The sequence below is a fragment of the Chionomys nivalis genome, chromosome 18 (assembly GCF_950005125.1).
Source record: "Chionomys nivalis chromosome 18, mChiNiv1.1, whole genome shotgun sequence".
Taxonomy (NCBI): Eukaryota; Metazoa; Chordata; class Mammalia; order Rodentia; family Cricetidae; genus Chionomys; species Chionomys nivalis.
In genome coordinates this window covers 41,722,854-41,735,882 of record NC_080103.1, presented here as the reverse complement: position 1 = coordinate 41,735,882, position 13,029 = coordinate 41,722,854, and positions in this window count along the sequence as shown.

Here is a 13,029-nt window from a genome sequence, read left to right as displayed (position 1 = left end):
TTAAGTAAAATCAAAGTATTAACTATATTTATTACTTACTCATCTCTTTCTATATACTGGGATACTCTACAAAGTATTCATTATTTCACTCAGTCCTTATGACATTACTATAAGTAGATTTTGTTATCCCAGCTTTTTTTTTTTTTTTTAAGAAAAAAGCACCTAAAAATGTAGGGAGGTGTTAAGTAGTCTGTGCATTATTTAAAGCAGTGGTTCTCACCCTTCCTAATGCTGTGACCCTTTAATACAGTTCCTCGTGTTGTGGTGACCCCCAACCATAAAATTATTTTGTTGCTGCTTCCTAACTGTAATTTTGCTACTGTCGTGAATCATAATGTAAATATCTGTGTCTTCTGATGGTCGTAGGTGAACCTTGTGAAAGGGTTACACAACCCTCAAGGGGGTTGTGACCTACAAGTTGAGAACAACTGGTTTAGAGGGCCCTCTCTAGTCCATATGTTTATAACCATGATATCATGCGGCTTTTGCCCTAACCTTAGGGCCCCATGCAGTGTGGCAAAGATAAGAAACTGAGAGACTGGTGTCTTGGTGAGGTTGATCTCACACCAATCCCTGCCCTTCAACAATAATGGAGAATATCTCACACTGCACATGTATCCGTAGCAGCAACTGTCTAGAACTGTCTGGCAGAAGGAGAACAGAAATGAGAGATTTCACAAGAGTTCTCAAAGCTTCTACCTAAAAGGACCATGCATCATTTCTACTCGCTGATGTAATTCAGTCCAGGTGTGGGTCCAGTGTCCACTAAGCAGAGATGTAGAATCCTCGTAAGGAAAACAGAACACAGAGCTGATGAGTTGTCTCAGCGAGGACCTGAGGACGCAGCACCCATGTAAATCCACAATGTAGACATCCGCAGTATCAACATTCCATGAGGAGGTAGGAGACGGAGACAAGAGAAACCCTGGAAACCCTGCGTACGCTATAGTGCAGAACAAGAGATCCTGTCTCAAACAAGACAGATGGCAAGAACTGACACCTGAGAATGTCCTGACTTCCACATACACACTGTGACATGCACAAACACACATATACACATGTACTCAGGCACACAAATATGCACAGTTGTATAAACATGTATTCACATACATAAAAATTAAAAAAAAAAAACACAGCACAGCCTTTGAAACAAAAACTGCAACTGTCTAGAACTGTCTGGCAGAAGGAGAACAGAAATGAGAGATTTCACAAGAGTTCTCAAAGCTTCTACCTAAAAGGACCATGCATCATTTCTACTCGCTGATGTAATTCAGTCCAGGTGTGGGTCCAGTGTCCACTAAGCAGAGACACCAAACTCTTTCTTTGCTTCCTCTTTCCATTCCTCTGCCTTACTTCAAACCCTCTCATTCAGCATCTCTATCCACTGGTCTCTCTAGCTTCAGATTCACCCTGTATCCGTCCTTTGTCCCGTCCTTTGTCACAACATGCTACTGCTCTCCGCCCCCCACCCTCCCCACCCCTCCACCCCCACCTCAGTGCTTGCCAGATGCGCATCTGCTAAATGAGTGTCCTCAGTTAAGTCTGGAGATTTTCTCCACAAACAGGTCCAACTGCCCTGGTGTCCAGGGACCTACCTCTCTGGCATTAGTTTACATAGGTATTTCCTGAATCTACTGAGTGACTTGAGTTTGACTCTGAAACGTGCATTCCATACTCAGCAGCAGAGCGCCTGAAGGAGGGAGGGGTCTCTGCTATGGGGTAACCATGTGGTCTAGTTAAATGTGAAGTTAACTGAAGAGACCATGCTTTAAGGAACACAGCTTCTACTTCTAATTCCTCGTGCCTGCCTGTTCTGCATCCTTGTCATGCATGTAAAAGAAATGGCCAGGATATGACCTGTGCTGTTTTTATGTAGAAAGGATAAACGTATTTTGTCTTGCTGAAATCTCTGTCACTTTTAAGACTTGCTTTGAGATAGCCGTGCCTTCGTGCAGATCTGTAGAATCGCCATAAAAAAGTTTACAACATTACCTGATTTGTTTATAGTGTTCATATAAAACTGCTTTAAATTATGCAGTAAATGTGTCATTTGTCAGATCTAAAAGGATTGAACTCATTATTCTGAAAGGGTATACATGACGACCTTTAAATGAACATTTTTCAGTACCAATTAGGTATTCAGACATTTCCTCAGAAAATAGGGTATTGATTCTTTGATGTTTCTTCGGCAGTTCAGACCCATGTATCTCTACCCCATCAAACATCCACTCTTGGGTACCCCTTAGTCACCCCACATGTCTAATCGTGCCAATCATTTCCTAGCTAGTATACTCTTACACCTTCACCCATAACCCTCACCCCTGCATCAGTCACACTCACTCCAATACTCTAGGTTAAAATCTAGGAGCCAAATTGGCTCAGGCCCCAATCACCTCAGTTATCAATTTTTTTTTTTTTCGGTTTTTGGAGACAGGGTTTCTCTGTGGTTTTGGAGCCTGTCCTGGAACTAGCTCTTGTAGACCAGGCTGGTCTCGAACTCACAGATATCTGCCTGCCTCTGCCTCCCAAGTGCTGGAATTAAAGGCGTGCGCCACCATCGCCCGGCCTCAGTTATCAAAATTTCTCACCATGTGTACTTTTCAAAACTATCAATACCTGCCATCTCTAACCATGTCCTGCTTTAGATCTCACTACATTTCAAGCAGCCTCATCGTTGGGCTTGTTGATGCACAGTGTGATATTTATGAAATGCAAATCCTTTACAGATTTTACCACTTGAACTTCTGTGGTTCCAATAGCTACCATTTACCAAGCCTAGGCCAGAACCGTTTGATGAATATCTCATGTAACAATTAACTTCTCATTACCACCCTGCAAGGGGATACTCACCGTATTTATAACTAGATACAAGAACATGCACAGAAAGCTAGCATTACTAGCCCAAGGCCATAGAACTAGTATCAAGCCTCAAATACGAAGTCAGAGAGTTTGCCTCCAGGCCCCACCTTCTTAATCTCTACTTAGAGTTGTTTTTATTTTTCTCTTTGTAGTCAGTGCACAGAACTAATTGTTACCATTTAATTTGGGATAAATTTCAGAGGTGTGCAAGGCTTTTTGTAATATGTCTCATTCATCTCTCTTGTATCTCTCCACTTCTTGATTGAGCTCAGTTTTATCCAACCATTTATATTTGCTATGTGAATCATGCTCTCTTGGCTCTCCAGTACCCTTGTGGCATTATTTATATAGGTCTTTCTCTTTTCGTATACTGCTCATGTCTTCTGATTAGGTTCAGATCTGACCTCTTCAGCACACATTCCTATCCCAAGTACCACTCCCTTGAGCATAATTATCAGTGCCATTGGTTGGCCACTAAAAAAACAGATTACAAGATGCTTTTGTTGAAATTGTTGAAGATACCACCTCTTCTTGTCACAAGACATGGAGAAATCAAGCTAGGCCTGAGCTCAAGGCTCCCTTCTTGGTGGCCAGCACTCACAGTGCTAAAAGAAGCAGTTCGGGTTGCTGTGAGAGAATTATTATGTTGCTTGCCTTACTCACTTACTAGGCATGACGGTCCCACTCCTGCAATAGTGGAAAGTCCATTGTGAATATAACCAACTGCCTTCTGGTTGGTATTGAGGCGCATTCCACATGAAGGAATTCATATTGGGTACTAGTAAATCCTGTCATAAGTCAGTGGCTGGAGTTCATAGTAGAGAAGCTATACTTATTGTTTCGATAAATGGACATGATGTACCTTTCAAACTGCCATATTTATCCCCATAGATTACTGTTGCTATCAGCTTTGGACAGAGAGTGTTTGTTTTTCCAGTGAGTAGAGCAACAAAGATTCAACTGCTCAAAGTTCTGGAAATAACTGTTGAATACACAGCCATGAATAGGTCATCCTTATCAACCCCTCCAAGGCTCAGAGAACATTCCAGAAAAGAATGTAGAAGAACTGGAGAATGGGACTGGAGACACGGTTCAGAGGTTAAGCGCACCAGCAGCTCTTCCAGAGGTCCAGGGTTCAATTCCCAGCAACCCCATGGTACACAATCATCTGAAATGAGATCTGTTGCCCCCTTCTGGCATGCGGGAATAGATGCAGACAGAACATACATAATGTATACATAATAAATAAATAAATCTTAAAGAAAAGAAATGGGAATGAGGAAGGAGTGTTGTGAAATGCTATCTTAGATGGATGACATTGCTATGGTACTCTCAAACTCACAGCAGCTGTAATTCCTGGATAAGACCTGTACAAGAATTGGAATGTCAACATCCTGTTATCAAAGAGGAGAGACTCGTAGGCTCCTATGCCTACTTGAAAATTTACAGGTAATTAGTGGGTTTTTGGGGGGGGACTAAGAGATATTTCTTCAGTGGTATAGACACTAGTAAGATGCCTATATTCTTATAAATAACCTCACACCCATGTTCCCATAATCAACCCTAGTGAAATTCATTGGGTCACAAAAAAAATAGAAATAAGAGTGGAGGGAGGACTGGTTGGAAAGAGCAATAAGAGGGTAAATTTGATCAAAAATATTACATGCATGTATTAAAATGTCATAATAAAACATTATGATATGCAATTAAAATTTGCAAATAACATAAACTGTAGCTATTTTAAATCAAAACATGCAAGTATATGTATTAAAATATGCATTGTGTTTTCAAAACTGTGTATGACAAAGTATTACACATTTAATAAATACTTTTTATAAATATGTTAAAATAATAATTGTTTACATATACTTGTGTAAACAGGGCATTACACTAAAATTTATTTGCTTATTTTTACTTAGCTACATATGTAATGCATTACCTTTCTATTGGGCAATGCAGTATTCATGAAATTGATAGCTGATGTGGGTAAGCAAAATTAGTTATGTTCAATGGTTAAAAAAAATCATAGCACGCTGGGAAGATGACTCGATGAGTAAAGTACTTGCTATACAAATATAGGGACCTGAGTTCAAATCCCTGGAACTCACATAAAGTCAGTCATGATCACATGTGTCTGTAATCCCAATGTTCCCATAGCAAGATGGAAAATAGACAAAGGAAAATCCCTAGAAGTTCCTGTGCTAACTAGCCTAGCATATGCTGCAATGACTAACAAATAGACTCTCAAAGTAGAAAACAAAGAATGATCCCTGAGATTGTCATCTGACGTCTACATACATGCTGTGGCACACAAGGTCCATCACAAACACACGCGCACACACACATACACACATGCACACATGCATATCATATGTACATGGAGATAGATAGATGATAGATAGATAGATAGATAGATAGATAGATAGATAATGGATAAATGGTAGATAGATAGATAGATAGATAGATAGATAGATAGATAGATAGATAGATAGATAGATAGATAGATAGATGATAGATAATGGATAAATGGTAGATAGATGGATGGATGGATGGATGGATGGATGGATGGATGGATGGATGGATGAAAGGAAGGAAAGCTATGTCTTAACAGCAATCTCAGTGCTCAAAATTGTCCTGAGTTCATATTTGTCAAGACCACTACTCATTTGGAAGGTATATGGTGACACACCTAAGAAAATTACAGGTTCAGTTTATAAGAATTCCATGAACAATGGGGAAGCAGACAAATGGAATAAAGACTGTTTATTGTTTTTATTTGATGATTTGTTTTTCTATGAAACATACCAATTGAAAATTGAACTCTTGGGGAACCATAGGAAGAAGAAGAGTCTACTTAGCAGTGAAAGATACAGTAGTCAGTAAACAATCTACAGTCGTGAGGATGTTCTTACCACAGTGACTGACATATAGTAGGTACTCAGATATACAGGATGGATGGACCCATGGATGCATGGGTGCATGGATGATGGATTATGTATGGGTCGACAAATGGATGTGTGGGTAGATGGTATATGGATGAATGGATATGAGTCAAAACATCTTACCAAGGAGTCAGAGGAACAACTGGGCTTCATTAGTTAGCTAGCAATGATTAATTATAATTGATCTAAATTTAGCCTTTTAATTCTTTCTTTTGTGGTTCTTTAAAAAGATGTTGTATTGGTAGTCCAGATTTTTTTTTAAAAAAAAAAAGCATGTTTTGTTTTTGATACGATGTTTTCCTAGAAAAAATGTGATTTAAGCATGTAAATCTCCAATCTCCCTCTCTAAACTCTTATTTTATTAGTTAAAGTTGTTTATAGTTGGATTTGAATGGTTTTGTTTGTGTTGTTTAGTGCTTCCTTGTTTAATTTATATGTGGAGCTCAAATTAAGATCAGACTTTTCATGGTCATGGTACCTGAACAGGAAGTCTTGAATCTAATAAAATCTCGGGTTCATGGTCCTGTGGTTTGACCATTTTAAACATCCAGGAGCCAGGAAGTAATCAATTAGTGTGTCAGCTCATCTATCTAAATACCTCAAAATTCAAAGCTTCAGGGCTCACTTGTCTAACACATAGAAATAAGTTTGGCACAAGATGACGTATATATTTATTATATGTGATAATATGCATGGAAACACCAGTAAAAAATAAAATTTACATCATGCATAGTAACTGCCAAGGAGAATACACTGTACAAGGAGAAAGGACATAGGTGAAAGAAAACTTAGAAACGTGAGCCAATGTCATACAACAGTGACCTTCACACCCTAAACTATATATAAATAGAATTAAGGATGTGGGCTGGGGAGATGTCTCAATGGGTAAAGTGCTTGCTGTACAAGAATGAGGATTAGAGTTTGGTCCCTACAATCCATGTCAAAAAGCTGGATGCAATGGCTCATATTTGTAATCTTCACTGGGGAAGTGGAAGCAGGCAGATCCCTGGGCTTGCTAGCCAACCAGACTAATCAGCAAATTACAGGCGAAATAAGAGACCCTGTCTCAAGAAGCAAGGCAGGTGGAATCTGAGGAACACCCTTCAAAGTTGACCTCTATACACATGTGGTGTGTGTGTGTGTGTGTGTGTGTGTACACATTCATATATTTAGGTGCACATAACATACAAACATACAATAAATAAGTAAATAAGTTAGGAATAAAACATTTCATTAAGTGACATCATAAGTTTTATATTTGTGAAGACTGCTGTCAACACTGTGGGAAACAAGAGAAGTCACGGACTGACAGAAGAAGTCTTGGCAGTAACCAGGCAAAAAATTTAAGGGGTCATCCAAAACCATTGCCAAAAGCATGGAGAGATATGGGTGCATCTGAATGCCATCAGAGATGGTGAAATCCAAGGCCTTGTTATTACTATCTGAATGTAAGTCATAAATGAGGATGATGTCTTAAATGATACCAGAATTTCTGAAGCAGGGTAAGGGATTCTGATCTTAGCCAATGAAAAGAACACCTGAGCAGTAGAGTAAGGAGAGTAATACATTAAGATGGCTTTAAGCTTCATAGCATAGTTTGGAGTGGTCACAAAAGGAACACATGCTATGGATTAATCAATGAAAAAAAATTCAGTGGAAAGGAGATTTGGTGAACCAAAGGATTGAATCTCCAAGAATCTACACATTTAAACAGCTTTACTACCCACGAAGTCCTATGTCAACAAAGCACTCCTAAAACACCAACTCATGTGACTCAGTGAATCTCTCAGGGAAAGAATGTATCAAAGTCTCACGACACAGATTGGAAAACTGAGGTTCCATTTAGCTGGAGGCTTGTCAAATGCTGTCCGGTTAATGGGTTGTGGAGCCAAGTCCCAGTCATTATTCTCAGACTTCAGTGGGGTCTTTTTTCACTGCTATATGGTACAAAGACCAAGGCAGAAAGAGTATAAATTTGGACTGGACTTATTGAGCTGAGTCATGGAAATGAACTTCAAATGTATCCACATCTAAAAATACCCAGGGTTTGGAACAGTGTTGGAGACATCTCCCTGGACTTTTTAACCTTCTCCGGCACTAAAAACTAAAAGTGTTTCTACAGCTCAGCAGTCTGTAAATGAATAGGCCAGCCTGGAAATGAGCCAACATGACCAACCTTCCAGGCTTTGTGACATTAAAGTCTTCAGATCTTTTCTAACAAAACCCTCTAAAAGGGTCTCAAGCCTTGAGGCTGAAAACAAAGGTATCGCAGCCTCACATCAAATAATTATTTGCTTCTAATTTGTTCAGAATTATTTTCTACGACCCCTTCATAGGATTTGTGTATTGTGCAGTGCTTCCCCTATTAACAGGCCAAAACAAATTGAATGTGAGTTGTTTGGATAGATGATTAATACCTTTCTGAATAAAATTCCACATAGTGAGGGATAGATATAGAAAACAAAATGGAAAAGTTACATTCAATTAAACTCTACTTTCTGTCCATATGTAATTAGAAGTATTAAAAATCACCAAAGCAAATCTAACCCAGTAAGAAAAGAACCAGAGGTATTTTTTATTATTATTACTATTATTATTATTATCTGAATGCCTTTTATTTGCCAAAGTTAATGTGCAATGAGCACTATAGTATGAACTCAAGAAAGTAGACTACAGAACATTATACAAATAACAAGTATTTGTGGCTGGACTTGTGTTATAATCAATGTTCAGTTATGCCCTGATTGTCTATGGCTATACCATCTTGAACGTGCCCAACCTCATCAGATATCCCCTGAAAAAATGCCTTTAAACAGCTAAGTATTTCAAACTTGCCCACACAAAGAAGCTCTACCCTAGATTTTTCCTTGTCTTAGACCTAACAATAACAATTTCTATAACAGTGAACTTCTACTATATAACAACTCACCCCAAAACATAGTAGATCTAAACAAATGTGTCATTAGCTTAACATTCTGTCCATCTTCCCTGTCACTCCACTGGTCTTTCTTTCATGAGTCATTGGTCCGCTGGTGACTGCATAACTCAAAAGTCTTTTGTTCTTGTGTGATAACTGACATGCTACTATCCAGCATACTGGGGTAATGGGTTGTTAGACAACTTTTGCTACTATAACAAATACATAAAAAGAATCAACTGGTAGAAGCAGGTTTATCCTGGTTTATTGTGACACTATGGCTTCGGGGTAAGGCAGTGTGTATCATGACAGGACACATGTCGTGGAGCTAGCTCTTCACTTCATGATGACAGAAAGCAAAGACAGAAAGATAAAGGGCTGGGTTCCAAAATCTCTAACACCTACTATTCTTCCATGAGGTCCCATTTCATTTTTTTGCATTTTTATTGTTTTCTTGAGCTATAGCTCAATGTATATATTTTATTTTTAAGATTTACTTTTAATTTTTTAACTATATGTATGTCTGTACATGGGTATATACATCTGAATACACATGCCCAGAGAAAACATGTCAGATCCCCTTGGATCAAGAGTTGCAGGTGGTCATGAGCTGCCTGACATGGGTGCTGGGAATAGAATTCAGGCCTTTAAAACACAGGTCTTTGGGGAACATCTAGGATCCAAACTATCGCAGTAGGCTCCATGTCACTCATCCTGAAGTGGAGCAGCCTAGAGCTGTGTACAAGTAAGACAGAGAGCTCTGAGTAAATGAGGACAGACCTTAAGGATCAAGCACATTTTATGGTCATTTGCCCAACTTACTAAAGTAAATACATAAAATTCCCTACCCACATTCAATGAATAGAGAAATGGATATCACCTTCTAACTAGGGAGGGTGTAAGGTCACATTGGAAAGATACCCACTTACAGGGTAGAATGAACTTGTGGTAAATTTTCCAATCTACTGCAAAAGCAAAGACTGATTAAAAAAAATCTTTAAAATTCAGTTACCAAAATGGAAACAAAATGTGCTTTACCAGGGTCCAGCAACTGCACTCACCAACTACTAGATTTCACACTATTGAGAAGTCAAAAATATTTTATTTCCTGAAGTTTGGATATAAGATCATAACCTTCTGTAGCTTCTCTTCCTGAAATATAAGGACTTTCAGACAGTTCAAAATGTCTTGGTGTTACAGTATTGAGAGTTCTGAAATTGCTCTCTGAGAGGAAACAATCTGAAGGTTCAGAACATCTCAGGGTCAGCATCCAAGTCATCTAGCAGACACTGAACACTTACCGCACAAACATCTATGACAATGTTAGAGAAGAGTCAAAGAGTCACCTGTTCCAGACAATAGCAACTTAGTGTGTAGACAAAGACACCCAATCAAAGCAGTGGTGGGCACTAACCTTGCATGTGTGAGGACCTGGGTTCAAACCCCTGCCATTATGAGGAATAGAATAAAATGTGTAATTAATTTTTAAATTCTGTGAGAGGTCAGATTTCTGAAAGAAAAGAAAGGGTGTTGTATGTTTGCACAGAGAAGAAAACTCAAGGAAATGGATATGCCATCAGTTAACAGCCATGTATTTAACTGAAGAGAATCAACTGTTTATTTAAGTTAAAGCAAATAGCTAAATTAAAAGAAAAAACCTAAAACACAAACTTTGGGGGCTTGAGAGACAGCTCAGTGGTTATGAGCATGCACTGTTCTTGCAGGGGGACCAAGTTTGGTACCCAGAACCGACACTGAGTGGCTCACATCTGTATTTAACTCCAGCTTCAACAAATGCCTTTTCTGACCTCCACAGTCAATAACAACCATGTGCATGTGTGTGTGCGTGTGCGTGTGGGTGTGTGTGTGTGTGTGTGTGTGTGTGTGTTACAGTCCTACCCTAGCTGTCCTGGAGCTAGCTCTTGTAGACCAGGCTGGCCTCAAACTCACAGAGATCCACTTGCCTCTGCCTCCCGAGTGCTGGGATTAAAGGCGTGTGCCACCACCCTGCTTATGGTGAATTCTTAATCATAGCACTTGGGAAGAAGAGGCATGGAAGTGGGGAACTCATCTTTGGATACATGGAGAATTTGAGGCCAGCCTCAGCTACATGTGGTCCTGACTCAAAAAAAAAAAAAAAAAAGAAAGAAAAAAAGAAAAGAAAAGAAAAGAAAAGAAAGAAAAAAGAAAAAGAAGCAAAGTAGAAAAAAAGAAAAAATGAGAGAGAGAAAGAAAAAGAAAGAAGAGTGGGAGGGAGGAAGAAAGGGAAGGAGAGAGGGAAGGAGGCAGACAGGCAGATGCGCTGAACAACACATGCTGCGGATTTATCCTTGCTGGTAAAAAAATTAATGATGATTATATTACATTTATTACATCACACATTCTATGTTGTATTGTGATTTGAACTTTAAATTTTTCAAATGTTTGTGTGCTTTTGCCTTTCTGTATGTCTGCACACCACGTGTGTGCCTAGTGCACATGGAGGCAAAAAGAGGGCTTTGGATCTCCGGGATCTGGAGTTACAGATGATTGTGAGTTGCCATGTCGTTTGCTGGAAATCAAACTCGGTCCTCTGGAAGAGTAGACTTTTAACCTCTGAGCCATCTCTTCATTCGAGAACTTTAAAATTTTTTATAAAGTTAATTTCTATTTCAATTTGAAGGAAAAAATGGACAATCACAAAAGCTAATTCTGTAGATATTTTACAGACAGAGGACAGACTTTGTTCTGGTCTTCAGTAAGAGTTGCGTTCAGTTACAACGCCATCATAAGCACCTCTGGCAAGATGGAGAAAGGACAGAATTACATTAAAAAAAACCATAAACAGAAAATCAACACTAATTGTTTTGTTATTGAAGTTAGTAAGTGAGATGGAATAAAGGCTCCATCTGGACCCACGGGCGACATCAGGAGAGAACAACAATGGTCTGGGGAGAGGCAGCTGTTGAAATTCTCTGCTCTCCATTGCCTCCAGCCTCAGTTACTCTGAGCCTCAGGTGCTCCGCTAGAGAACCACTGACTAAGAATCAGAAGCACAAGAGCCGGGCGGTGGTGGCGCACGCCTTTAATCCCAGCACTCGGGAGGCAGAGGCAGGCGGATCTCTATGAGTTCAAGACCAGCCTGGTCTACAAGAGCTAGTTCCAGGACAGGCTCCAAAACCACAGAGAAACCCTGTCTCGAAAAACCAAAAAAAAAGAAAAAAAAAAAAGAATCAGAAGCACAAACTCAACCAACTGCAGAGACCGTATCTTTGAATCAGGAAATACCCTAGGAAATCTTTGAGGAAGTCAAGGATCCCTAACCAGAACCCACCCCAAAAATAAAAGAGTACCATGTACAGTAAGAAACTAAAAAGGCAAAACACAAACTCGCCAACATATTATACGTTTTCCAAAGACTACTTAGGTAAATATTCCTAGTGGTACCCTTTGTTTTATTTGGTAATAAAAAACTGACTCCTACAGATTACTGTTTTTCCCAGCAGGCACTGCACAGAGAGGGCCTCACTTGGTGGGGGCCTGACTAATCAGGGTTCACGGAGGAATTAGAGATGTATAAAGAAGTAAAGTAGTCCGCCTAAAGCAACCCAAGCAGGACGGCACTGCGATCCAAACACGAACCACTCCATTGCCTTGCTCTTCCCATTTCCCTGCTCTTCCAACCTCCCAGCATCGGAAGCAGAGCTACTTAATTCTGAGTACAGAAACAGCATGTCATTAATGGAGTGATAAAAATAAAAAGCCTTGGTGTAGAACCTCAAAGAAATGTCAAGGATTTTTTTTTAATTATAATTTTAAATTAGACTAAATTCTAATTTTAAGGTCAGGCATTTAAGTGAATGATTCAAGAAAATCATTAAATCGTAATTTTGGGAAAACAACTAATTTTGCCAAGGCAGGGGCAGATTCTCATGATAAAGGAGTGAGCCGGGTGAAATGAACTTTTGTTGTCAAAGGAACGTTGGTGAAACCCAGATTGACCTTGACAAAGAGTCTCTAAACATATCTAATGTTTGTTATAACATTATAATCTAAGTATCAACACATTCCCTTTAAAGTTCTTCCAGATAGCCTATTTAGAAAGACATGTTTTCAAAAGAAAGCAAAAAGACTCACTGTACAGCCAAGCTGTAAACAACCACATATTGGTCCAATCTACCATGGAAATACTAGAAATACTTCTGAAAATCATTCATTTCTGGAGTTGTGAAAACATTTCATCCACAAAAACTGTTTCTAAGGATCCAGCATCTTTGAAGACATTTTTTCATTTCTTTTAAATTTCTCAGATTTTAAAATAAGTCCAAGGTC